A 26773-nucleotide genomic window follows, 5' to 3' on the forward strand; every position below is an offset into this window, starting at 1 on the left:
TGAAGGCTATACAAAATGAAATAAAGGAAAATGTACAGGGAACCAACAGTGACGGGAAAGAAACCAGTACTCATATCAACAATTTGGAGCTGAAGGAAGAAACAAACATTCAACCAGAATGGAATGAAGAGACAGGAATTCAAAAAAACGAGGAGAGGCTTAGGAACCTCTGGGACACCTTTAAGCATTCCACCATCCGAATCATAGGGGTGCCAGAAGGGAAAGAGGAAGAGCAAGAAATTGAAAACTTATCTGAAAACATAATGAAGGAGAACTTTCCCAATCTGGCAAAGGAAATAGACTTCCAGTAAGTCCAGGAAGCGTGGAGAGTCCCAAAGAAGTTGGATCCAAGGAAGTACACACCATAGTACAGCATAATTACATTACCCAAGATTAAACACAAGGAGAGAATCTTAAAAGCAGCAAGAGAAAAGGAGATAGTTACCTACCAAGGAGTTCCCATAAGACTATCAGATGATTTCTCAAAGGAAATCTTGCAGGCAAGAAGGGGCTGGAAAGAAGTATTCAAAGTCATGAATGGCAAGGACCTACAACCTAGATTACTCTATCTGGCAAAGCTATCATTTAGAATGGAAGGGCATACAAAGTGCTTCCCAGATAAGGTCAAGTTAAAGGAGTTCATCTTCACTGAGTCCTTATATGAAATGTTAAAGAGACTTATCTAAGAAAAAGAAGATAAAAAATATGAAAAATAAAATGACAATAAACTCACAGTTATCAACAATTGAACCTAAAAGAAAGGAAACAAAAACAAAAACGTACTAAGCAAGTAACTAGAATAGGTACAGAATCACAGAAATGGAGATTACATGGAGGGTTATCAGTGGGGAGGGGGCAGAGAGAGGATGGGGAAAAGGTACAGGGAATAAGAAGCATAAATGGTATGTACAAAATAGACAGGATAAGGTTAAGAATAGTACAGGACATGGTGAAGCCAAAGAACTTAGATGTACAACCCATGGACATAAACTAAGGGAGGAAGAATGCTGGTGGGAGGGGGAGGCAGGGTGGAGGGGAATAAAGGGGAGAAAAAATGGGACACTTGTAATAGTATAATCAATAAAATATACTTAAAATAAAATAAAATGTGTTTCAATTTCATTTGAAAATATAAAAAGTTAAATTACTCTGACTATTAACAGTAATACTTAGCAAAGAAAAAATTTAAAAGCTGAGCAAACCTTTATTTAATTAACACTATAATTTTTTCTAGTTACATTGAAAAATTATCAGTGAAAAAAATTTTAATTTCAGGAATTCATATAATAATCATTAAATTATTGGGTAAAAATTCCAATGATAATAATCTAAATTTAAAAGCTGATGAATACAGAATAAAAGTCAACTGCATTTGTGCTCGAACAGCAAAAACAAACAAAAACACAAAAAATAGATTGTTCATCATACGACACGAAATGAGGTGTTTTTGGCTATGTAAAAATGTTAAGTAAACACGTTTTCCCTGCTATTATTTTTATGCATCACATGTGAATGCAGACTTAAACAACTTTGAAATAAAAAGATACCAACACCTTTATTCTGTACTTTCTTTTGTAGTAACTTCGTTGCTAAATTTTTGATGCAATTTTGAGGAAGAATTTTCATATACAATAAACTAATGCTAGTTTGGTCAAAGTCATTTACCAAAAAAAGTCCCCCACACTTTTCAACATAATATGCAAAACTTTAAAATCTGTAAAGGTGGAAACTCTCTGGAATTTCTTAAAAGCATTAGAAAGCACAGCATGGCAAAATAAAGGATTCTATATAAATAGTGTTTAAGCATTCTGTAACATAGGTTGTTCTTAGTATGACTGGAGTGCAACTTGTCTATATATACACATGAAATATTTCAGAAGCAGGTGAGGTAAACAAAAGCACCAGTTCTTTAAATTGCATTTGATCACATAGACTAGTAAGTCTTTGTGGTTGCCCATCCTGCTCCGTGGAAGAAATGGTGGGGCCAACAGATCCTGTGTGACCCTGTGGTAGGTCCATATTAAGATCAAGGCCAGCTTCATTTGCCATTTCTTGAAGCAGTATATCCATTTGGTTTTGTGGTGTTGTTGTAGTGCTACTCATTATGTTTTCCATTTGTTGTGTGTGTTTGAACATCTAGTGTTTCAAGCTGGTGTTCAAATTTATTCATCAGTGCAATCTTTTCAAGGTTCATACTCCTCAACGTAAGATCTGTAGACTTAACTACACCTGCCATGGACTTGGTTACCTTGCTCATTGTTCTCCTTTCTCTCTCTCTCTTTTTATTGTTGTTCAAGTACAGTTGTCTCCATTTTCACCCCACCATGCATCCCCGCCTGACCCATCCTGCCTTCCACCCTCAAACCTACCCCCTCCGGCTTTGTACATGTGTCCTTCATACATGTTCCTTGATGGCCATTCCCTTATTTTCCCCTACTATCCACCCCTCTCCCCACCTCTAGTTACTGTCAGTTTGTTCTTTATTTCAATGTCTCTGGTTGTATTTTCCTTGCTTGTTTGTTTTGTTGATTAGGTTCCACTTATAGGTGAGATTATATGGTATTTGTTTTTCACTGTCTGGCTTATTTCACTTAGCATCATGCTCTCCAGATCTATCTATGCTGTTGTGAAACTCCTCCTTTCTTTCTTCTGCATAGTATTCCATTGTATAAATGTACCAATAGTTTTTTGATTCACTCACTTACTAATGGGCACTTAGGTTGCTTCCAACACTTGGCTATGAAGATTGGGGTACATGCATAGATTCTTTTGAATTGGTGTTTCAGGATTCTTGGGGTATAATCTTAGCAGTGGAATTGCCAGGTCAAAAGGCAGTTCCATTTTTAGTTTTCTGAGGAAATTCCATACTGTTTTCCACAGTGGTCATGCCAGTCTTCTTTCCCACCAAAAATGCACTAGGGTTCCCTTTTCTCCACAACCTCACCAGTACTTGTTCTTTGTTGATTTGCTTATGATGGCCATTCTGATTGGCGTGAAGTGGTTACCTTGCTCATTGTTATTGCAGTTTGAACTCTGGCTGCCACAGCATCCGCCCTAGCATTCATCCTCAAGAAATTAATTGCTTGGTTCCTCTGGTGGATTGCATTTTCAGTATGTAGCCTTACAACTTCTATATTGTCTTTTTGAATGGTCTTTTTAATCTTGGGTTCTTCTTCTTTTTTAATTGAAATTTTAATTGCAGAGATTAAAATACATAATGATAGGATCATATGGTGCCCAGTATAACATATAAGGTGCTCAATAAAGGTTCATGAGTGTATTGTGTGTAATGTGTGTATGTAGATAGATACACACACCACCCACACTCACATTGGGCATCTTTTGATGCCTCGGTTTCATCTGTTGGCCTTTTCTTCTTTAACTCATTTCTTGGCATTCCTGTTAAGCTCTTTTGCAACAAACTTCAAGTTAAATAGGTGTTTCTCCATATTCAACATAGTCCTACAACTTTTCTTGGGAGGCAACAGTCCTGGGCAACAGCACAGTTTTGATGTGAGGGTGCTCAGAGTTCTGTTCTAGTCCCGACCTGGGTGGTCTGGAACCTAGGTTTGCTGACAGTGCAGTTTAAAATGGAATAAGAGAGAGGACAGCACTTTCAGACAGCAGCCTTGTGTAGAGGAACAAATACAGATTTGAGGATGAGACAGATCTTGTTTCAAATACTGGTTCCACAAAACTATTAGCTTTAGATTTGAGGCAAGTTGCCAAACTTCTCTAAATCCTAGTTTCTTTAACTAAAAATGAGGAAACTCATATCTATTTCATAGGCATTTTTGGAGATTAAATAATATATTTATATAATATAAAAGGTATACAAACAAAAAATATAAGTTATGATAGTAAGTTTAATTCCCTGAAGTGGTTGCCAACTCTCCTGTGTCAACTAAATAAGTGGCTTGATTGTATATTTTATCTCTTCAAACACACTGTTATTCATACCTTACACTTGGACTGCATTTGCAATACCCAGAGAATTAATGGCTAATACATCCATCAAGTATAAGGCCTCTGATTTCCATTTTCTTGCTCCAAATTCTCAGGGAGATTTATATATTGAGGACCAGGAGGCATGCCTCATTTACATCAAGGCACTGGGCACTACTTAAATTAGTTTTCTTATTTCACAAGAAGTCATTTATTTGAAAGTATTTATTGAGCTGCTACCTCTCTGGTAGTAACAATACCTCTTTCATTTCCATAATACTTTAGAATTTACAAAGCAAGTTCACACCCATGATTTTATTAAAACCTCATAACAACGAGATGAACTAGATATTGTTATCCCTATTTTAGAGATGAGGAAGCTGAGGCTCAGTGAAGAGAAGCCACTTTCTCAGGGTGGCCCAGCTAGTAAAAAGCTGTGGCAGCAATCATTCCTTCACTGTGAATAAGAACAAGTATACCTTGTTCACCATGTGAAAGCAGAGCCATTTGATTGGTTAGCCCAGTTGTGCCAATTAATTTGTAATGATGATTTACATTTGCACAGCATAATTGCTGTTCACAAAGTACTACATGTGTTATCTCAATTGAGCCTCACAAAAACCTATGAGGTACAAGCAGAAGGAAATATATAGCTAAGAGGGAAGAAAGAGGACATGAATTGAGAACCCGCCATGCACCCAGAATAGATCTTGCTAATGTAACTTGGATTTCCTAGAATGTTGAGTCAGAGGCAAAACTTATATGGACATGTTATATTGAGAAGTGTAATCCAGGGAAGCAAAAGTGAGGAGAAAAAACAGGAAATGAGACAGAGAAAGAGGAAAAGCAAATGTAAGATGACACTTTATTGAACTAGCTACAAATACAGCTTGTTGAGAAAAACAGTAGGCTGTATACAACTCAACACCAAAAAATAAATAATCCAGTTAAAAAAATGGGCAAAGAACCTAAATAAACACTTCTCCAAAAAGGATATACAGATGACCAGTAGACATATGAAAAGATGCTTAACATCACTAATCTTCAGAAAAATGAAAATTAAAACCACAATGAGATATCACCTCACACTTGTCAGAATGGCTACCATCAGTAAATCAACAAACAACTAATGTTAGTGAGGATGTGGAGAAAGGGGAATCCTCCTGCACTGTTGGTGGGAATGCAGATTGGTACAGCCACTGTGGAAAGCAGTATGGAGTTACCTCAAAAAGTTAAAAATGGAACTTCCTAATTACCCAGCAATTCCACTTCTGGGAATTTGTCTGGAGAAACCCAAAATATGATTTTTGAAATATATGTACCCCTATGTTCATTGCAGCATTATTCACAGTAGCCAAGATTTGGAAGCAGCCTGTGTCTACCAGTATGTAAGTAGATATACTACTTGGTCATTAAAAAGAAGGAAATCTTACCATTTGCAACAGCATGGAGGAACCTGGAGAGTAATACGCTAAGTGAAATAAGCCAGCCAGAGAAAGACAAATGACATATGATTTCATGTATATGTGGATTAAGGAACAAAATGAACTAACAAACAAAATAGAAATAGACTAATAGATACGGAGAACAGACTGACAGCAGTCAGAGAGGAAGGGAGTTAGGAGCTGGGTGAAAAAGCTGAAGGGATTAAGCAAAAAAAAACAACAACAAAAAAACCCCAGGAAAAACTCATAGGCACAGACAATAGTGTAGTGATTACCAGAGGGAAAGGAGGGATGGGAGGAGGTAAAAGAAGGTAAAGGTGGGGGGTGGTAAATGATGATGGAAGGAGATGACTTTGGGTGGTGAACATACAATAAAATATAGGGATGATGTGCTATAGATTTGTGCACTTAAAACCTGTATAATTTTATTAACCAATGTCACCCCAATAACTTCAATAAAAAAGTTTATAAACATAGTAGGTTGCTTGGCCATGTAGGAAATCTCAGAAAGGAACCATTCAGACTTGGTGCACTCCTTCCTGTCTCCTGAACTTAATGATGGACAAAAACCCTCCCAAGGGCATTAACTCCTTCACATTTCTGGGATGTGTTACTCACCCTCTCTGGGCAGTTACTGGGGGCAGCCAGAGGAGTGGGCCAGGTTAGGCTGCAGTGGCTCTTACTAAGGCTGGCACAGTATAAGCCATCTGAAGTCTGGCCCTTGCTATGGAAAGGAGATATGCAACTGTCGATGTTAGGGAACCGTGTTGCTGTGGTGGTGAAAGCTGGGGGACTTTGTGGCCATGAGCATGATGTTGGCTTTCACTGGGGGACAGGTGGAAATGAGCAGACTTGGGATGGGCCACACAATAGGTCTAAAACACAAAAACCATCTCATCTCATCTGTACCATACTATGGGAAGATAGGTATTGCTCTTCCCAACTTTTCAAGTGGGACTCATTGAGATAAGAGGTGGGTTGGGGACTAAGTACAGGCTGCATAATCTGTGCTCTTTAGCAAAGTATGAATTGCTTTACTTTATTATTTTTATTAATTTTTACAAAAGGAAAAAATGAGAATTAAGCATATTTATTCCATCCATATTCCAAAGTCACAGAAAAAAAGGAACACTAGTTTCTCCAAGCAAAAAGGTATCTCTGGGATGCCACCTTGCTCCTGACCCTTGTTGGAACTCGGGGTCCAGGTGTGGATTAGCCCTTCTTGACAGTGCCACACATACGTGCCCTTTGCAATCAGCACATGGATCCCGGCTCATCCTGGGGGTTATCTCCTTGGTAAACTCTCTCTTCTGTCTCTGTTCCTTCCTCAACCCAAGGAGTGATGATGTCCTCCACCTAGAATTCCTGCTGCCACATAGCTTCCTGATTTGAGAATCATCATTCTGATATGTTAGACTGTGTGAATCACTTCTGTAGAAAAATCTTCCTACTGTCCTAAAGTTCAAACCCGAGCTATTCAGCTTCCATGATCACACTATTGCCTTCCCTTCTTGTATCACTGGTTAGAACACTTCCACTTCACAACTTATATTTGAGCATAGCCTATACTTCCACGCCTATGTGCCCCTCTTCAGGCTGTTTCTTCTGTTGAAAATAGTTTTGTCCTTATCTTTTGAGAACTTCTGTTCGTGTACCCAAACTTTTTTCAAATGCTTCCTATTCTCTAAAGCCACCGTGGCTCCCCTGTTCAATCAAGATTGTCCTTGAGGCTTTATTTATACCTCATTCAGCAGTAATGATCACAGAATCTCATTGTATGTTTACTCATTTTAGGCATCATTTTCTCCCTCAGATCAGGGAAGGGACTATGCTTTGGGATGCTGAGAACCAGGTCATATCGGGAGCACAATGACTGTTGGTTGATGTAATTTAAATCTCTAGATTCATCCTTGGGTGGCCAAGCCTCTCAACTAAAAGCAAATTCTTGTGAATTGCCACAGAATTTTAGGTCCTAAAGCTCAATATACATTCCAAAAAAAAAAAAAAAACAGTCCTTGTAGACCCTGAATGGTTACTCCAGCACCAACCTATCATCTGATGTTTCTTTCATCCCAAAGACCCTCAAGTCCACTGCAGATATAATTTTGATTATCAAGTGATTACTTCTTCACCTTGAATATTTGACTAAATATGAATATGCACATGTAAAGGGTGAAACTGTATGAGGGCAGGTTAAGAAAAACCCACGACTATCCAGAAGCAAAAATGGAACAATTCCAGAGCTCACACAAGAGACATTACAGGTCCAACTAGTCACAGTGGAGAGACCTTGCTAACCACCTGCAACATTCAGTAACGACCTGTTGCTTCTTAGCAATGAGACACTGTGGACAGAAATGAAGAAATGGAAATATGCTTTTGTAAGGTATTACACTAAACATGAAATAATAGAATATTTGTCAAATATAGACTATATAAGTGAATGTAAAGATATATAGTCTAAACCCTAGAACAACCACTACAATGGAAACAAATGGGAGATAAAATGTAATACTAAAGGGGGAAAGAGGGACAGAGACAAGAAGGGACAAATAGAAAAATGGTAGATTTCAAGCCAAACATATCAATAATTATATTATATGTAAATGGCTGTCTTCATGGAAGAAGGACAGCCATCACGCTGTCGCAGGTATGGGAATGATAGAAGCTGTGTCCCCTGTCTGAACTGGGCACCAGAGAAGGCAAGGAGGTGAGCAGCAGAGCACAGAGCCTGCGTGACAGTCAGCAGAAATTTGAAGGGGCCTGAGAGACTGGGGCAGAACCTGAGAAACACTGACAGCAATGTTTATTGTGAAAGAACGACAGTTCCCAGTAGAATGTGCCTTCGCCAGCCCATATGGGGCAAGAAGACATTCATTAAGAGCTGTACACAAGACCGCAAGGGGCATTGCTTACCTGTGTATGAAAACCACAAACCTGAAGCTCTTTGAAAACAGCAGATGATGATTTAAATAATTGATGGGCTAACCGATTTTAGACCAACAAAACAGTTATGTTAGATTCACAGGGTCTTCCACAGTGTGGGTCAGGTAACCACAGGGTGCAGGTCCCGGTGACTGAGTTCAGACATTGAGAGTATGCATTAGAAATGTCGGTATCAATTGTCAGTGGACTTGCCTTGTTTAGCTCTTTTACTTTCTTTTTATTTTTATAGTAGGCAACTTGATATAAATGTACAAAAGTATCTAACTGAGAAAACTTGGGAATCTAAAAAGATGGGTTATTTATCATATGTAGTTGAGAATTATTGCCACAGAGCAGAGGTTGGGAAACTAGCCCACGGGCCAAATCCAGCCTATATGTTTTGTACAGCTTATGAGCAAAGAATAGATTTAAAAAAAAAGTTTTTGTGACTTATGAAAATCATACAAAATTCATACTTCAGTGTCCATAAATAAAATGGTATCAGGGCACAGCCATACTCATTCATTTACACATTCTCTACTACTGCTTTCAACTACAGTAGCGGAATCAAGTAATTGCAACAAAGACCATTGGGCCCGCAAATCCTACGACATTTAATCTCAGTGCTTCACAGAAAAAATTTGTCCTTGCTTTAGAAACAGTTACAACTCACAAATCTGCATCTCGGTAATCTGGCTGTTTGAAAATCATCCAAACAAAAGTCTTTCTTCAAAAAATTGTCTTTATAAGCTCTGGCCTCATTTTAACAGGTCTGCCTCCAGTTACATCTCCCTAACTGGGGTCTGCTACTGTCCTGCTCGTGGCTGTTCCATGGGTGACCCATGACTGCCAGGAGGTGGCTTGGCTCACCCTTGTCTCCCCAGGAAAACCACCTGCTGCCTTTGTTGTTCTGGGCATTCCCAGTCCCGTTTTCACCAGGCCTGCTCCTGCCTGGCTTGTAAAATCTGATGGGATCTCTGCCCAAGGAGGGATGGCTGACAGCAGGCAGAAGTGCCACCCAAAAGAGGTGGTAACATCTGAGCAGAGGGCAGGCTGCACAGAGATGGGCGACCCTTCGCGCCTGCACACCTGGGCTGTGATCACTTAGCTCCTGGGTTTCCTGAACACTGAACTCACACACAACTTGAGACAACCGTGCCCAGGAAAGTTGATAGTTCAGGCTTCTCAAGAATCCAATGTTTCCCAAGGAAGGAATCTGTAGGGAGAGAGGGCATCTCTGGGGGTAAGAGACTTCTCTGTGAGAGCAGGAACATCGTGCTTCTCTCTGTGACCAGGTACCTTGGGAGGAGTTGAGCTAGATAAACAGTTTCATTGCAAATGCGCCATGTGGGGAGGACTGAGTGGATATGTCAGAGATGGACTTCTGCTTTTTGGTGCTTGCTCAATCCTTTGGACCAGCAGGGAGGCAGCTAGGATACAGTGCAAAGAATACCATTCTTGATGCCAGAAGGGTCTGCCACTTACCAGCTGTATCATTTGGGGCTGTTTGCATTGCCTCTCAGAGCTTTGTCTGTGAGGTCCTATCTAGTTCATGGGGTAGTGGAGAGGATCACCATAAATAAGGAGAGTGAAGAGTTTTACCAACTGCAAGGCCCAGTGCAAATGTCAGAGGCTATTACAAGGCAACTTGTGAGAACCATGCCTTTCAGTACCCTGGAGTGACCAGGGAGCAATTTTAGTGTTAAGATTGGGCCCAAAGTCTTTTGACTTGTATGAAAATCATTTGAGGTTTTTCCTTATGTTAGATACTCTGATTGTAAGGGATCTGAAAGTGGTTTGCATATCCCATCCCACCCCAACCCCAGCTTCTGTTGGTACTTGGCTTCTTCTCTACAACAACCTTGCTAGATTATTTGCTGGACTCTGTTTACATGCTTCCAGGGAACTCAGGAGTGGGGAACTCACTCCTTATCAAGGCAGTCCCTTTCACCCTGGCGTAGCTCAGGCCATTGGAGAATTCTTATTATTGGACTGAAATCCACTTGTTGGGCTTACACTTATGAGTTCCTTTCATTATTTGTATCCCTTGGGCCCACTCAGAACAAATTCAACAAAAGCAGTCTTCAGCTCCATACAAATCAATCCAATTTCCTTTATAAATTGCCTTGCACATTCATAATTTTTCACCTTTGTTGTCTTCCCTAAACTAGCTACTCTCAAGCATATTAGTTTCCACACCCATTTATAATCTTAAAAAATATCAAGGGCTCCAAATATCTTTGTTTATGTAGATATAGAGCTATCACTATTTACATTATTAGAAATTAAAACTGAGGAATTTAGAAAGTTATTAATTCACTTAAGAATAAAAATAACAAGCTGATTGTATATTAACATAAACAAAAATTTTTAATGAACAATAGCTGTGCAGTCTAAAAATGTTTAGTGGGAAGAATGCCTTTGTTTACATTTTTTTGTAAACCTCTTTGATACCTAGCTTAAGAGAAGACAGTGGAGCCCTCATATCAGCTTCCTTATGCACCCATTGCCATAAGGTTGGCATGTGTAAAGAAAATGTGGTTTCACATGGATGTAAAATTGGAAAGGGGGATAGTATTTTAATAGCATTTTTAGATAACTATGGATATGTCACATAACCTCTAGAAATCACTGCACACCTGTGATGTGTTTAGAAAGGTAAATAATACCTGCAAATTATTATGAACATGATTTTGACCTCACGGACACCTGCACCCTGGTAATCCTCAAAGGATCCTTGCTCTGGCCCTTATTGGTTGGTAAATCTGATCCTGAAATGTATGCCTTGGGAAATGAAGGGTTCTGACTAGATTAGCCTTAGAACCCCCTTGGGCTCTACCGTTCTGCTGTTTGATAATGGTGGATGGCCCTGAAGGGGGAATGGGCATTTGCTATAAGGCATATAGCAAATGTGGATATAGCTATGGCAGCAATATGAAAATTCTCCTGTGGCAGCATGGCTTTGAGAAATTATTTCTAAGGTTGAGTTCATTTATTTTCATGCAGCAAAGGAATTCAACAAGCTGGCAGTAATTCTGATATATAGGTACCCTATCACATTGCTCTGATCAGTGATAATAATTAAAAAATTTAAATTTGTTTGTTCCACTCTAAGGAATAACTAAGAAAATGCCCAAGTGAATGTGGTGAGGTGACAGAGATTTAAAACACTCCTAGGTCTAAGACCCACCATTATTCTCTGACTTCCAACACTGATTCCCTGAGGAGACCAAAGGGGCTCCTCTGACAATTACGCATGGAGGGTTTAAACAAAGTGTCTATTCTGAGCCAGCCATGCTCCAGGTGAATCCACTGCTTGGTGGCTTGTTGCAGAGGGAAGAGTAGAATGTCTCCATTGCCTGTGTTTTTCTGTTTCATGCATAGACTGTTATTCTCAGGTGCACACGTGATGCCAGTGTGACTGGGACCGGGCAAATTCAGGAAACTGCCACCATGCTCCCTCAGGTGCTCCTGTCCAGTGCTGACCCTGTTTGCATCCAGCACTTGCTTCGAGCTTCTGCTCTGGGCTTGTTGGTGCTCTGGGCTCTCCTGTGTTGTCTCTCAGAACTATCTGCCATGACGACCAAGTGCTATACCTGTGCTGTGGACACGGTAGCCACTGGCAACATGTGGCTACTGAGGACTTGAAATGTGGTCAGTGTGTCCGAGGAACTGAATTTTTCATTTCAAAGATTTAATCTCTTGTAATGAAAATAGCTACATGTAGCTAGTGCTACCATATTGGACCGTGTCCATCTGTGGCCTGATTTTTTCTGTCGCTGAAAGTTCTCCATCTACTGATGTAATTATCTCTTTCCCTCATCAAAGGCACTGAAACTCACCTGAATCACCGCACTGAGTGGTGGCAAGGATCCCGGACTAGAATTCAGAGGCTTGAGTATTCCTCATGTGGGTCCCACAGATCTCATCTCTTCTCTCATATCTGCATTACTTTGAAAACATCAGCCCATTCGATAATGCACTGGGTGGGTAGTTGGCCTCCATAGCTGCCTGAAATATTTATGTCTTTCCTTGGAATAGCTTACTATTTGTTATGGTTAGGTCTCAAGGAATGTTCCCACCCTTCTGAGCTACCTTCTTTTAAAGAGTCTTCTCTCTCACACTTGAAAATGTGTCTCCTTTTAATCTGAAGCTGGCTTCCCTCCCTGAAGTAGCACGAGGGTTAACTGGCAAGGTCTACTTTGCCCCAAGGTGATGTCCCTCAGCAGCTCCCCTGGCCCATCCAGAAGGGATGCAGTGCCAGGTCCCCTGTGAGATACTGCTCTAACAAGGCAAGGACTGAGTTTCTGCTTTTGCCAAAACAAACATCTAGAAATCCAAAACCTTTCTCAGACCTGAAGTGTTTTTTCCTTTTGATATGGAACCTGCCATCTCATTAGTTGCATTGCTTTAGTGAGTTACATTATTTTTCTTAGGTATTTCAAATCATCTTGGGATGCTTCTCCTTTACCAAAATGCCTCTGAGAAAATTCAGGAAAGGAAAATACAAAGAAAAATAGAATTTGAATGAGCATCTACTTACTTCAGGGCCTATTCTTAGCATTCATCTTACATTATCTGATTTGATTTTCATAACAATTGTGTTTTGCAGATGGGAGGACAGAGACTTTGTCTATACACACGTGCATACACATACAGCTTACAGGAATACACATAGATACAATAACACCATATATTAAGAAGAGCAAGGTAGTGAAGAATACAGGAGTTAGGGTGATAGTTACCAAGTGTGAGGAAAGGCAGGCAAAGGAGTTGATAGAAAGACTATTTAGTTAGATGAAGGTTACTGTCATGATCCTAGTTTTAGTTCTGAGAGGTGGTTTCATTAATGCATACATTATTTAAATCAACTAATTAAATGACTAATAAAAATGGCCATGCAAGGACCAATGATCAAAATGTTCCATGAACTTCATTATTAATTCAGGGCTATTTGCCTGTGGTCTGATATGACCAAAACAAGTCTCTAAACATAGTTGCCACTGGCTTTACATAATGGGGCTTATTTCTTATGAACATACAATCTTATGAAGGTTGAGAGGCTCTCCTCCTCCTTGTAGTCATGCCAACTAGATCATGTGAACTCCTATGGAGGCAGGAGCACAGAAGGCTAGAAGAAACACACTGGCCTTTAACTGTTTCAGCCTGCAAACACCATATGTCACTTCTGCTCACAGCTTGTTGGCCAAAACTAGTCACATGGCCCCAAACTAATTGCTAGAGAGGCTGGGAAATGTAGAGGAGAAAACAAAGATTTAGTACTATCTGTCTCTGTCACCTTTTATATTTTCCTCTTGTTGGAGTACAGATGAGCAATTCTGGGACAGATTCTATTTTTATTTATCCTTCCTGTGAACTTTGGTAGACAAGATAGCCCTGTCAAAGGAGCCTGAATTTAGAGTCAAACCTATCTGGGTTTGAATGTTAGCTCTCCTCTAACTACACAGGTGTATTCCTTTTCTGAGCCTGTTTTCTTATCTGTAAATTGGGGATACTAATCTAAATGTGCAGGTTTAGTGTAAGGGTGAAACTGGCCAAGGGTGTAAGGTGTCCACCAACATGTTGAATCTCAGTAATTTACTAAATGGCAGCAGTTATTACTATGCAAAGCTGCTATGAGGTCATTGTTCAAGTTATTTAAATCTCAGTGTAGCTTTAGGGATTGTTAAATATATCTTCCTTCATAACCACTTCAAAATAAAGCTGCAAAGCTCTTGGTAGTGTTGTTATCTTGAGCAGATTTGGTCTAGAATGAGGAAGGTGTCTAATTGTGCCAGAAGCCTGGTACATGTGAAATAGCTATCTCTTTTTTGATCATTAGGATGCTTAGGATTAGTATCCTCAGAGAAGCAAGTAGGCATATTAGGTCCAGAGTGGTCTTCAGAAGATAATGGTATTTCTTCAGGAGCTCTGTATCACTCAGGATGAACTAGGTTATGCTGACATAACAATGCCCCTAAACTTCCAATGGCTTATGAAAAGTTCACTTAAGATCTGGGAGACTTTCTAAGCCGCTCACTCTTCATGAAATGATTCAGTGATCCACATGTTAGCAGCTTCCACTGTCCTGCAATGATACTATTTGGAAAATATCATCTTCTCAGTGGACATGGCAGGGAAAGAAGTGCTGGATATTTCTGCATTGGCAATTGCTTTGGCCAGAAGGTGACAATTACTACTTCTACATATAATACATCATCCAGAATTAGTCAGGTGGCACTGCCTAACTACAGGGGTGGTAGAGATATGAATTCTCCTTTGTGTCTAGAAGAAAGAGCTAAATAAGAGTGACTACCAGTAGTCTCTGCCATACTCTGGTTCCACACCCAACCTCCACTATAAAAAGCATGTCTTCCATGAGCTACAGCACAGTAATTAATTTGTGTGTATAGAGGGTGCACTACATAGCCCAAATACATCAAACTCTTTATTCTTTAAAATCTTTTGAGTGTCCTGTTTTCCTGTCTCTGTTTATGTTGTTCCATTGGTCCTAGAATGGACTTCCATTTCTACACTTCCAAATTTTACCCATTTTTCAAGTTCCCATCTTAAATGCTGACTCCTCTTGCCTCATCTCCTCCTGTGCTTAGTTTTTCATTTATTCTCCTACAGCACATTATGCTTCCTCTGGTCTGACCTGTTTGCTTTTATTCTATATTGTTTGTTCAAACATTTGAATGAGCCAAAGACAGAGTACTGAAAGGAACATGTGGATCTTGAAATCACAATCAAAACCTTAAGTCTGAGGATCAGGAAGTATAATTGTGTTCTTTACATGGGTAAAATCCTGCCTGCCTTTTAAAGTCACAATTTGCCACCCTGGCAAGATACTTGAAAGTGTTTCTGCAGGGTGACTCAGTTGGTTGGAGCATTGTCCTATACACCAAAAATGCTGTGGGTTCGATTCCTGGTCAGGACACATACCTAGGTTGTGGGTTTGATCCCTGGTCAGGCATGCAGAGGAGGCAGCCAATCAATGTTTCTCTCTCAATTAAAAAATCATATCCCTGAGTAAGGATTAAAAAAAGTTAAGGTCATAATTTGCCTAGAAATCAAGAAAAGTATGAGCAGAGAAGCAAGAATAGATTCCCAGAAGCTCTTCCCTGAATTCAATGCTTGTGCCACTTGGTTAGGTCAGTCACTTCATCTGGCTGGATGTCTGTTCCACCCCTAGGACAGACAATAATAGACAGCCCATTGGCACTGGCCAGGTGGGACAAACAATGAGAGCTAGCTCTACATCAAGAAATTTCCTTTGGGAAATGCCATTGCTAACTATCCAAATGAAACTTGGATATTAATCATAGAAAGACCTGATGTCCAAGTAGTTTGCTAAACACAAGCAGTGTTACTGGGTTTTTTATCATTTTGGGGTCAGATGCAGAATACCTACAGGTAACTGGCCTCTAAACACATTTCTCAGGGACAGAAATTCTTTTCAGCAGCATTCCTGATGATGGGTTTCCCACAGATCTGCTCAGGATGTGAAGCCCTTCTTGTTCTACGCAGGATGTGTGAAAACCTAACCAAGTTTTTAAGACTAACACATGAAGCAATAAGTACCCATTGAACTTCCGCGACATTCTGGGCGCCATGCCAATGCATTCACATACTTTCTCTTAATTTTTACAACAGCCCTGTGAGTTAGGGTAGCAACTACCAGATCTATTTTAGAGAAGAGTCTGAGCTTCAAAGAGCTAGTTCTGGAAGCCACACAGCCAGAAGGCACACCAGCCAGGCAGGTATCATAGTTCATGTGGTCAAGATGGACCATCAGATTTCTACCTTCTTGCTGTCTTGTATTAGGCAAGTGGATATAGTTAGGCTGGCTCCAGTAACTAGGTCACTCACAGGGATTTCTCATCAGTACTTCACTGGATATCAGTGTGATGCTTGCCTCATTCAGAAGATGAATTAGAGTCTGAGTAAGGAGCTTACGGTGTTTTCTATAACTTCAAAGATAATCTTCCCAGGTGCATTATCTCAGTGAATCCCCACAACCATCTTACACACAGGCAGAAGTTCAAAAGGAGGAAGCTGTGGCTTAGAGCTGGTTCTGGCGAGCATCCAAGGGCACTGTTGTTTGGGGTGATACTGGGACTAGAACCATCCTTCTGCCATTTAGGGGGTCCTGTGTGAGTAGCCATAATCATAATAAAAGCCTGAATAGCTACTGTAGACCCAGCAGCAAGATACATGGAAGGGTCTCTGCATGAAGATGAAATAGAGATAATGTTGTATAAAAGCCCTTGGCCTACCTCCTGGTACACAGGAGGCACCTGAATGAATGTGGGCTGAACTGTTAGCCGACTATCAGACGATCCCCAGATTGTTTCTGGGAGGTTGGACAGAGACTGCTTTTGGCTCTTCTCACTGAAGCCTAATTCATCATCGTATTTGCCTCAGTGGTGGGGGTAGAGGAGGAAAAAGCAAGAAGGAGAAGGAAAGAGGAGCAGATAAACCATTCAGGATGCCCCCTTGCTTCTCAATTATTCCTCCTGGGGGTCAGTGGTATACAGGGCAGATGGGGAGGGAGAACAGAATCCATTCATGACCTTAGCAGAGTTTCCTCCCTAACTCTCACCCCTTGTCCTGACAGGGGTGGGCTTTGTCAGAGCGTTGGGAAGCAGGGCTGCTGAGCTCTGTGGGGAATGGCTGTGTATAAGTATTATCTGGCTTTTCACAGCCAGCTGACTGATAAAAAAGATCTTGATAGCGAACCCACCCCAGCAGCGGGTAGTTAATGGCACTTTCGGCTGAGCTCATTTCTGGCATGAGAAACAGAGGATCATAAACCAGAGCTCTAACCTCAAGATGGATTCGATTTTCCAGATAGGGATGGTGGTTTCTAAGCCTTGAGCAATGACAAAGCCTCCAGTTTCCAGAAGTTCTATTCTGTGCGGCGTTCTCCTCTTTGCAGAGCAGCCTCCTTTCCATCCCCGCTTTGATCCTCCTGGAGGCTCTGCTAGGTGGGTCGGCTAGGGAGATCCCTCTTTCCTCCAAGAGGAAACTGAGGCCCAGAAAGGGTAAAAGGCGTGCCCAAGCTGGCACAGCTGGCCTTGACCCTCTGTTTTAAGAACCCCTTGACTAGAATTTCTTTCCCACATGATTTTGTTTGCAGAGTAGGATTCCAAGAGGTTTTCTTACCTTTAATCAGTACTTCTGGGCCCAGTAATCTAAAATGAGGAAATTGAGGCTTTAGAGAGATTACGTTCCCTGCCCCAAATCACACGGCTAGTAAAGGGCAAAGCAGGATCAGAACCTGGCTTCTTAACTGCCCTGCCAGTGCTTTGCAAATGAGGATTAATTCATGGTTCATTTTGGGGGAGCCTGGGGTTACACAATTTTAGATATTTTGCATTTTTGTTTTGATGATGAACTTTAAAATAATCTCATTTACCTACGGTACATTAAAAACTACTTTAATCAATGTCAGTGATCACTTGAAATGGAAAGATTTCTTTTCAATATAGAAAACATAAGGCACTCATGGCTTCAGTTTGTGGGTCTTAAAGTGGAGACAAGTCCCATGTCCCAGATCATTTTCCCAGGGTTCTATGAGAAGGTGTGCTTCTTCCATACAAAAATGTTGACACTTGAATGACCAGGGCTTTGGGACACTGACCCCCTTCATGTACAGTTGAAAATCTAGGATGACTTTTGACTCCCTATAACCTTCACTATTAATAGTCTACTGTTGACCAGAAGCCTTACCAATAACATAGTCAATCAACATGTATTTTGATTGTCATATGTATTATACAGTGTAAGTAAGACAGAGAAAAGAAAATGTGAGTAACAAGATCATAAGGAAGAGGGAACACGCTTACAGTACTGTACACACTTATTGAAAAAAAATGTGTGTATAAGTGGACCCATACAGTTCAAACCCATGTTGTTCATATATTACACAAGTCTCAGTAAATCTGAACTGTGGAGTTGAAGAAACATTTCCACATTTTTCTCCTTGAAGCATGTGCGTGAGTGATTATCACAATATTTTGAAGATGAGGACTCTGAGGAGAGGTTTAGATTTGTACCTACAGTCACACAGCTAGGAATGAACAGATTCTAGCTCCCATCTCTAACACCAAATCCATCCTGGCGAGCACCTAAGAAAATGAAAAGTCCAGTCCCCTAGCCAGAGAGTGACTAAAAGGCTCCAATTTCTTCTCCAGAAAAGATCTAGAGGGCACAGATTCAAAGTGGGTTGGAGAGGAAACAAGGAATGTTACACACTTCCTGTTGGTCAGTCGGGTCCTCCTCATAGGGCAATGAAAAGGTGTTTCTCCCACGAGCTTTGGCCAGCACCTGTCCCAAAGCAAAACCAGCTCCGTCTGTCTCCAGGATCCTACAAGGTGATGATCCTGAAATTCCATCACAGTGTTTACAGTTCTGCAGCCAAACACTCCCTTACTTCAGCTTTAAGCAAAGGATTGCAATTGTTTGCATCCACTTTCTTATCTGGACCGCCTCTCCCACGTCTCCTACATGTGGTTTTCATATGGCTTTTATGAATGCCCGAAGTCTGTTCCAGCTTGTTCTAATGTTGCAGTGTTTTAACTGCCATAACACAGTGGTATCAACAGATAAATCAACTAGATATGCTGAAAAAATTATGGGCAAGAATCCTGTTCTCTTCACCCGGCCTAATTCATCCAAGAGTAGAATCTGCCTTGGGAGTTGCAGCGAGAAGAGTTATGTGGAGTATGGACCAGGAAAGTAAGCCAGTCCAACGATTCTATTATTCTTAAACTTCTGGACTGTTTTCACTTAAATCAATGGCAATCTTCTCTAGAGTTGCCCGTTCTCTGAACCTTGTGATTCCTCCTTTTACAGTGTCTGCGGAGCTGCTTCTCAGATTCAGCTGTCTCCTTTTTCTCGTGATTTCATTTGCTTCATGGGACTTTCTGCTGTGAATCATGGTAGTTTGGGTTGCCGACTCACAATATTTTCGTATCACCAAGGATGTCCTTGTCCAGACCTCAGATTTCACTCCTCTCACTTCCCGAAAGGAGAAAGTTTCTGAAGGATTGTTAGAGCACACAGCACACAAAGGGCCTCCCTCCCTCCCCTCTGCATTCCAGCACCCGGTGCTCCCCTCTAGCTTCCTTCTCAGCGTCTTCCTTAGGGTCCAATGGAGAGAGCTGGGGAGCATTTGCTTTGGGGAAATAGGCTCTGTAATCCTTAGACCCTGGAGTGACTGACTTTCAATAGGAAATCTGAATTCCTGCTCTATGTGAAATGAGTCTCAGATGCTGAGAAATGAGTATTTGAGAATAATTTATGATTTGCTTTCCATAAATCAGTGGTATTTTACCTACAAATCACTTTGAGAACTGCATGGCTTTGTAAAGAAATGTGTCTGGGCAGAGAATTCCGATTGGGAGTTGAGGGTTATATGTTGATCCCCAGTTCTGTCACTGATTAGTTACATGACTTTGGCACATTGCTCCAGTTGTAAAATTATTAAATTACATTCTTCAACAATTAATTCATTAGTTCAACAAACATTTATTGCCTGCCAACTCTCTGCCAGTCACCACACTGGCCCTTTCCAGCTCTGATGTTGTGGGAACAGGATTCTGTGATTGGTTACGTTCTTATAGAATAAAGTTGATAGAAAGGAACTATCATTATTTAACATTTATTAGGAATCTGAAAGGAGATTTTATCTGATCTTTGTACTAACTCTGCAAAATGGTACCTCCACTTTACAGATGAAAAACTGAGGCTCAGAGGGGCTAAATGACATACACAAGGTTACATTAGTTCTCTAAGTGGTGGTGTCTGGGCTGGAACTCAGGTCTGGCTGGCCACTGACTGCCTTAGAAAGCTAAAATTTTGTGCCCATTCTTAGTATTTACAAGTGTTTCAAGCAACTTGGGGTACAACTTTGTTTCTAGGTAAAAATGGAAATTGAGTTGCCCACTCTGATTGATTTTACTGCTTTCTCTTACCAGGACAAATTCCTTCTTATACCTGAGAGTGGTGACACACACTGTCCTGTGCTTGGGAATAGGGAGTAGCTGGTGGGCCTGCTGGGGGAGGGTGGGTGGCTGAGCCTCTCCAGGCTGTTTTTACATCTGGAGAAGTGTGTTTTGAGGAAGGCACCTGAAGTTTGGAGTCCATCACAATCTCTGCTCTGCCTTCAAGGTATAGACAATTTAGCAAAAGTGTAGGCATTCACAGTTAGAAAATACCAGAAAGAGAATTGTCTCACCAGTCAAGAGGGCAGGTCCCAGAGAAGCCAGTTAGCTCTGGAGCTGGGCTGTCCGCTGAAGCTCTGCACTTTCCAGAATTCCTCCTATTTACGCTTATGTATGAGACGTCAGTGAGTTCATGGCTTTGAATCCCAGAAGGGGCTTTAAAATGGTGGACTTCAGATGACAAAATATGTATTAATCAGTTTAATTTTAGAAAATAGAACTCATTCTAGGTATTTTAAGCAGGACAGGGTTTAACATAAACAATTGTACACTTAGGAAATAGTTTAAAGGCTGAAGGAGCAGGTTATAGACTAGGGTTTTTTTTGTTTTGTTTTGTTATGGTGATTTCCAAGCAATACAGAATTTACCTACCAGGAGAGCTACTATTTCTGAGGTGCCACTGGTGCTAGGTAGATCTTGAGTGGGCATTGCTGCCAAGAGGCAACAAGAGCCAGGAGAGTGGCTCTCTGAAGCTGCAATCCAGGGATGAGGAAGTCAGATCGAGAGGCTGGAACGGCCACCACTATTTGTCAATACCCACAACCTTGGAGAATAAACACTGTGACCTGTTGCAAAAAAAAAAATTAAAACTTTCCTGAAGTTTTGGCAACCAGAGTAATGGCTGGAGGAGTAATGACAACCAGAGGCCAAATAAACGACCTCTACTTCACTTTTTTTCTTTCGGATCATAAGAGTGCATCTATTGGCTTTCCAATCTCGACAAATATAAGAAAAGTGAAATGGAGATTGTAATGCCCATCCAAGTATCTACCACAATAGGACAGGGTAATTCTTCAAAGAGGTCTTTTATTTTTTTTCCCCAGCTCTACTTAAAACTCCATGAATAGAAGAACTTCTTCCAAAAAAAGCAAAGCAAAACAAAACACAAAACCCCTTAGACATACAACATTTCCTCCTTTGAGAGGAAAAGCCATCCTAATAATGAAGACACCCTTGTTCAGTAGTTACATCCTTTTTGTCCCATTCAGGAGAAGCCAACCCAACCCAACTGTGCACTGCCAAGGGCCCATACCTTTCCCAGCTGGAGCCCCACCCAGTTCACGTCTAATTCTACTTCAGTCCAGTAGGAAAGTTTCTCATCAAAGAAAGCTGAGTCCAATGGGGAAAGTGCTATCCCAGTCTTCTTGCTAGAACAGCAGATGGGAAATGTCTGTTCAGGTTTATTTACAGTAGACCCTGAGCACCAGCTCTGTTTTAGGCCCTACATTGGCCACTGAGTATACAGAGATGAATGAGACACTGTCAAGTAGGAGAGACAGAACCTTACATAAATTTTGTGATGGAGGTTAAGCCAGACAGAGTGAAGGATGATGACATTAGAAGAGCCAGACCCTATAACTCTTCTTTGTGCAATCAGACTGCTCTATTCATCCACATAGTCTTCACCTGGACACAGGAGTGAACTTTTCCTAGTGGCCATGGTTCTGAAGATCAAGGTGCTCTGGTAATTCCTTATGGAAGACAGCTTCTGAGATGACTCCCCAAGATCCTCGCCTCTTGGTATTAACTCCTGAGTAAACCCTTCCTCCTCTAGATTTGGTGACTTTCTTCTGACAAATATAACATGGCACAAATGATAGCATATCACTTCTAAGATTAGGTTATAGTCCAAAATGTGAAATTTGCTGAGGTTGAGAAACCTTGGATTGGAACTTGATCTTCCTTCCCTGACTATGGCCTTGGTTTCCCTGGTTGACCAGATTCCAGATTTTCCCTCTGATGTTTCTCCCTCCAGCCAGTTTTGGTGAAGTATCCAGCCCAACCAGCACTCCTGACCCATCCCCACTCCTAACACACATAGCACCCCCACTAGACAGCATGGTTCTCCGAGAACATCCTTTTGGGTCAGTGTTCTCTAACTTCACTTTCTGTGGATGGCAACACATTCAGGCAATTCTCCTCTGCCTCTCCCAAACATCCTTTATCCAGGGACCCGAGGGACGCAAGGTGGTGGAGGCCCAGCCCCAGCCTGTGAGTCAGTCCATCAAAGGTCAGTCCCCTTAGCAAAGGTGTGTGCTCTGTTAGCCCCGCACATGCTGGCTTCAACTCAGACCCACTGTGACCTTTGCTGACAGTTTCTGGCAAGGAAAAATGCATTTCCCAGAGGAACACCATGTAGCAGGGCTTTCTGGAGACACCAAGATGACAAATATTCAAATGCAAAAAACCCCCCTCAAAATCATTCAAAACAACCTGTTCTGCTTGTGAAGAGCAGAAACATCATCATCACTCTGTCATTTCCTTTTACTTCTGAAAGCATCAACTCTGAGAAGAAAGACTTCTGCCATCAACCTCATCAGCTGGTGCACCGAGACACATGCTCTGCAGTGAATAGTCCGAGAGGAGGAAGGAAGTTAATGAACCCAAACAGAAGAAGCTGAAACAAGGCCTCCTCTTACTGGTCCTTGGAACTATGCTTTCTTGCAAGGCATTTTCCCAAAGGTTTTTAATATGCAGTAGTCTTGTTTTTATTTTTTCTTCCTGAGAGTGAGACAAACACCATGTATTTGGGAAAAATGCCTAACCTGTGTATGGTCTGTGATCATCTCATGTTCTTCTTCCGCTTGCCATTTGTACCTCATCTGTCAAGCTCAGGACCCAAGAAGGGGACCACAGAGAATGTTCCACTTGGTGGCACATGCTGTCCTGACAAAGAACCTCAGTCCTGAGTCTGTGCCACCTTCCCCAGCCTAGGAGGGCAGAGGGGAAACTGAAAGATTCTTGCCACCTTTGTTTGGCTCACTCATTCGTTTGTTTAACAAACACAGAAAGTCTAACATATTGCAGGCTCCATGTTTGAGGATGAAAGGTTTTGAGAGGCTCGGTCGCAAGATCTAAACTCACAAAGTTCATAGTCTTTGGGGTGGAGTGGGGTATGGATGAAGAGGGACAGACCAGGAGCAGTGGCAATCTAGGGCAGGGTGTGGGGAGCTCAGGGATGGCCTGCCAGAGCAGGTGACATGTGAGTGGGGACTCTGGGCTCGGTTCCCCTTGTTGCCTATTCTCCTTGAGCACTTGAAAGACAGATGTAGCACAATTACATTCTGACAATTTCTGTTAAAAATATTTATACTTACACATATTCAAATGTACTCTTTTTCAAAAAGACTCTTTCTAGAGGAGGTTTAGGTTTACAACAGAATTGACAAGAAGGTATAGAGATTCTCAAATATACTCTTAACCCAAAACTGTCTCCATTCTGGGAATTTACAGCATAGACAAACACTAATACATAATAACATGAATATACAGATTTTTTTTTTTGCAGCACTGCTTATACTGAAAAAAAAAAACCCACCCCAGAAAAATAAGAGAATTGCCAAATAACTAATCATACATTCATCTTATGGTAAATTTTGCAGCTCCCTAAAAAGAAAAAAAAGCACAGTTCTACAAGATGACTTAGAGTGTTTGTCATCTGTGAGATGTTATTGGATTAAAAAAAGCAAGATTAGCAAAAATGTGCAAATATGATGCTATTTTTGTGACACAATGAGAAAAATCTCATGTATGATATATATGAATATAAAGGTCTCTAGATAGTTACATGTTTGCAGAGAAAGAATGCACTTTAGATTGTGCTGGGTATTGTCTGTTGGTCTCCAAATCCATTCCCTACCCTTCCAACCAGCTGTATGCCCTGAGGTCTGACCTTCATGGTCTGTGTCTATATAGTCCATCGTGCCCTTAGGCTTCTGGTTGGTTTGGCACATGGGAGGTTCCAGCAAAAAAAATGAGAAGGAGTCCCTGACTAGTGTAGCTTAGTAGGTTGGAGCGTCACCCCATACACCAAAATGCTGAGGGTTCAATTCCCAGTCAGGGCACAAACCCAGGTTATGGGTTTGATCCCTGGTTGGGGAGCATATGGGAGGCAACTAATCAATGTTTCTCTCTCACATGGATGTTTCTTTCTCTCTCTCTCTCTGTCCCCCCACCCCCGCTACCTCTCTTTCTAAATGAGTACACATATTTAATTTTTTTTTAATGAGAAGGAGGGAGATACATGAGATTAGGGCATAAATTCCTGGCTCCTTTCAGTGGTGGTGGCTGCAGGGACGTGCCACCACAGCGCCTGGTGGGGACCTTTGTATGACTGCTCTGTTTTATAATTGTTATTTTTGGCTCTTCCAGCTGAGGCCTATCTGCTCTTGCTTCACCATCTTTTGCTTTTTTGTCCTTTACCCTGCTCATGCCTTAAACATTTCCCCTTAGTTAGAGTCTTCTTGAACACTCCGTATCTGTTTCCCGCAACATCCCTGACTCCTGTGGCTGTGAACATGCGGGGACTGGGGGAGGAGGCTAGAGAGGTGAGAGACAGTGATGGAGGGGAGAGGAGAGGGAGGTGGAGCAGCCAGGCTAACATAGAAAAGGAAAACAAAAATGCACTAATGGAGTCAAGAACCTCTACGTACATACACAGGTCTATATGGAATGAAGTTACGTAAAATAGTAAAAAGGGGGAAGATCAAGAAAACTCTCCTCCCCTTCCCACCCCGTCTTTGCAGCAGAGCTGCTGTAAGGAGCCATGGCCTCTGCTCACTGCGTTTTGCCCCATGCATCCTTCCCCAGGCCCAGAATAGGAAGCTCCCATGGGCTCTTCTTCCTTGATCTCACCCAACTGCGTGGCACGAAAGGGGCAAGGTCCCAGAGTGCACACAGGACAGGGAAGGAAGGCGCAGCCCTTGGAGGTGGGAACCTCCTTGGGGGTGCCAGCTGCAGCAGGGTGTTCTCCCGTATCCTACGCCTGCAGCATTTTTTTCCCTGCAGCCTTTACTCTTGCTGACGTGGTACTGGGTCCTACAGAGTCCAGTTCTCATCTCCCTAGCCCCTGCCCAAAGTCTCCCCAGACCTCCTCCTCCTCACTTTTCAGATGAGTTCATCCCTCCCCACACTCCTCACCCCTCACCCCTCATCTCTTCCCTTTTACATACAACTATGGCCACTTTTTTCAACCATAGGTCATGGTTTGTTCTGCTTCAGGCCCTAAAATGGGAGATTTTAAGAGCAGGCACTGGGTGTAATGCCCGTGTGTGACTCTAGCATCTAGCCCAAGGCCAAGCACACAGAAGTATTCACTGACTGTACACTGGATTGAATTGATTGATGGATTTAATTGATTGATGGACTATAGGGGTTTGCCAATGGAGTGGATCTTTCCACTGAACCAGTCTACTTTGTTGTTATATGTGTAAAGACTGCTGAACATGGAAGGGAGAACTAGTTTGCTGAAGCCTCAGAGTAAGCATTGGCAGGGCTTGGCTGGAGTCCCTCGTCCAGGGTCCACTTGGAGGGCCTGCGGGGCTGCTCCTGCTCTGACCCCTCTCACTCTCTTCCCACTCATCCCCTCAGTGTCAGGGTGTCTTCACTGGAGAGGCCAGGGGCTACCAGGGGTTCTTTCTGTGGCCACATGAGCTCTGTTTAGCTTCTCACATGGCTCACACTTGTTCCTCTGTGTCTGACAGTCTCTGCTCTAGGATGGCTGCTTGTTGCCAGTTCCACAGGGAGAGGCAGTGGGGATGTGTATCTCCTGGGCTCTGACATGTGACACTTTCCAGACACGGTAAGCAAGGCATGTGGGGTTGACAGTCCTGTTTTATTTCAGGAGGGAGAGCGGCTCCGCACTTTGCATGAAAAACCAGAAAAGAAATGCTTACTCATCTTTTTCAGACGTCCAGAAAATTTACATTCCTTCTAATATTTGCCTGTTGAAGATATCTCTCTAAAAAAAAAAGGATGGTCCTGGTGATTTATGACCCAAAGCTGACTGCTGTCCAAGAGGATTATTAGACACTCTGTGCATAAAAAGTAAGTTGGTGTCACACGCAAACACACATTTCTGCCCCTCTTCTCTCTGTCTCCATCTCTATCTCCCTCAATGAAACCTAGACATAAGCTCTCCTATTAGGCCACAGGCTTTCCAGTTCCCATGATGCTGGTATGGCATTAGAATTCACCTCCCGGTCACCTAGACTATCACCATAGGTGTTCTGGACTTTTAACAAGAGTCATTCGGGGCTGTGCATTTGAAACTGCAAAGAACTGTACAATATGCAATATTGAAAGTAAGATGATTGCCTAGTAATTCAGAAAGAAAATTCTTTTGTCTCAATTGAATGATTTAGGGGAAAACATTAAAAAAATTTTTAAAGATTTATTTCTAGGGAGACAGGAAGGGAGAGAGAAAGATAGGGAGAGAAACCTCAGTGT

At 41.7% G+C, this 26773-nt stretch overlaps 1 pseudogene; it reads right to left on the reverse strand.

The window, feature by feature from the left end:
* Positions 1-1851: 1851 nt before the first annotated feature.
* On the reverse strand, positions 1852-3564 carry LOC114488520 (annotated as a pseudogene).
* Between the last annotated feature and the right edge of the window lie 23209 nt (positions 3565-26773).

This window comes from Phyllostomus discolor, chromosome 3 (genome assembly GCF_004126475.2).
Source record: "Phyllostomus discolor isolate MPI-MPIP mPhyDis1 chromosome 3, mPhyDis1.pri.v3, whole genome shotgun sequence".
NCBI lineage: Eukaryota > Metazoa > Chordata > Mammalia > Chiroptera > Phyllostomidae > Phyllostomus > Phyllostomus discolor.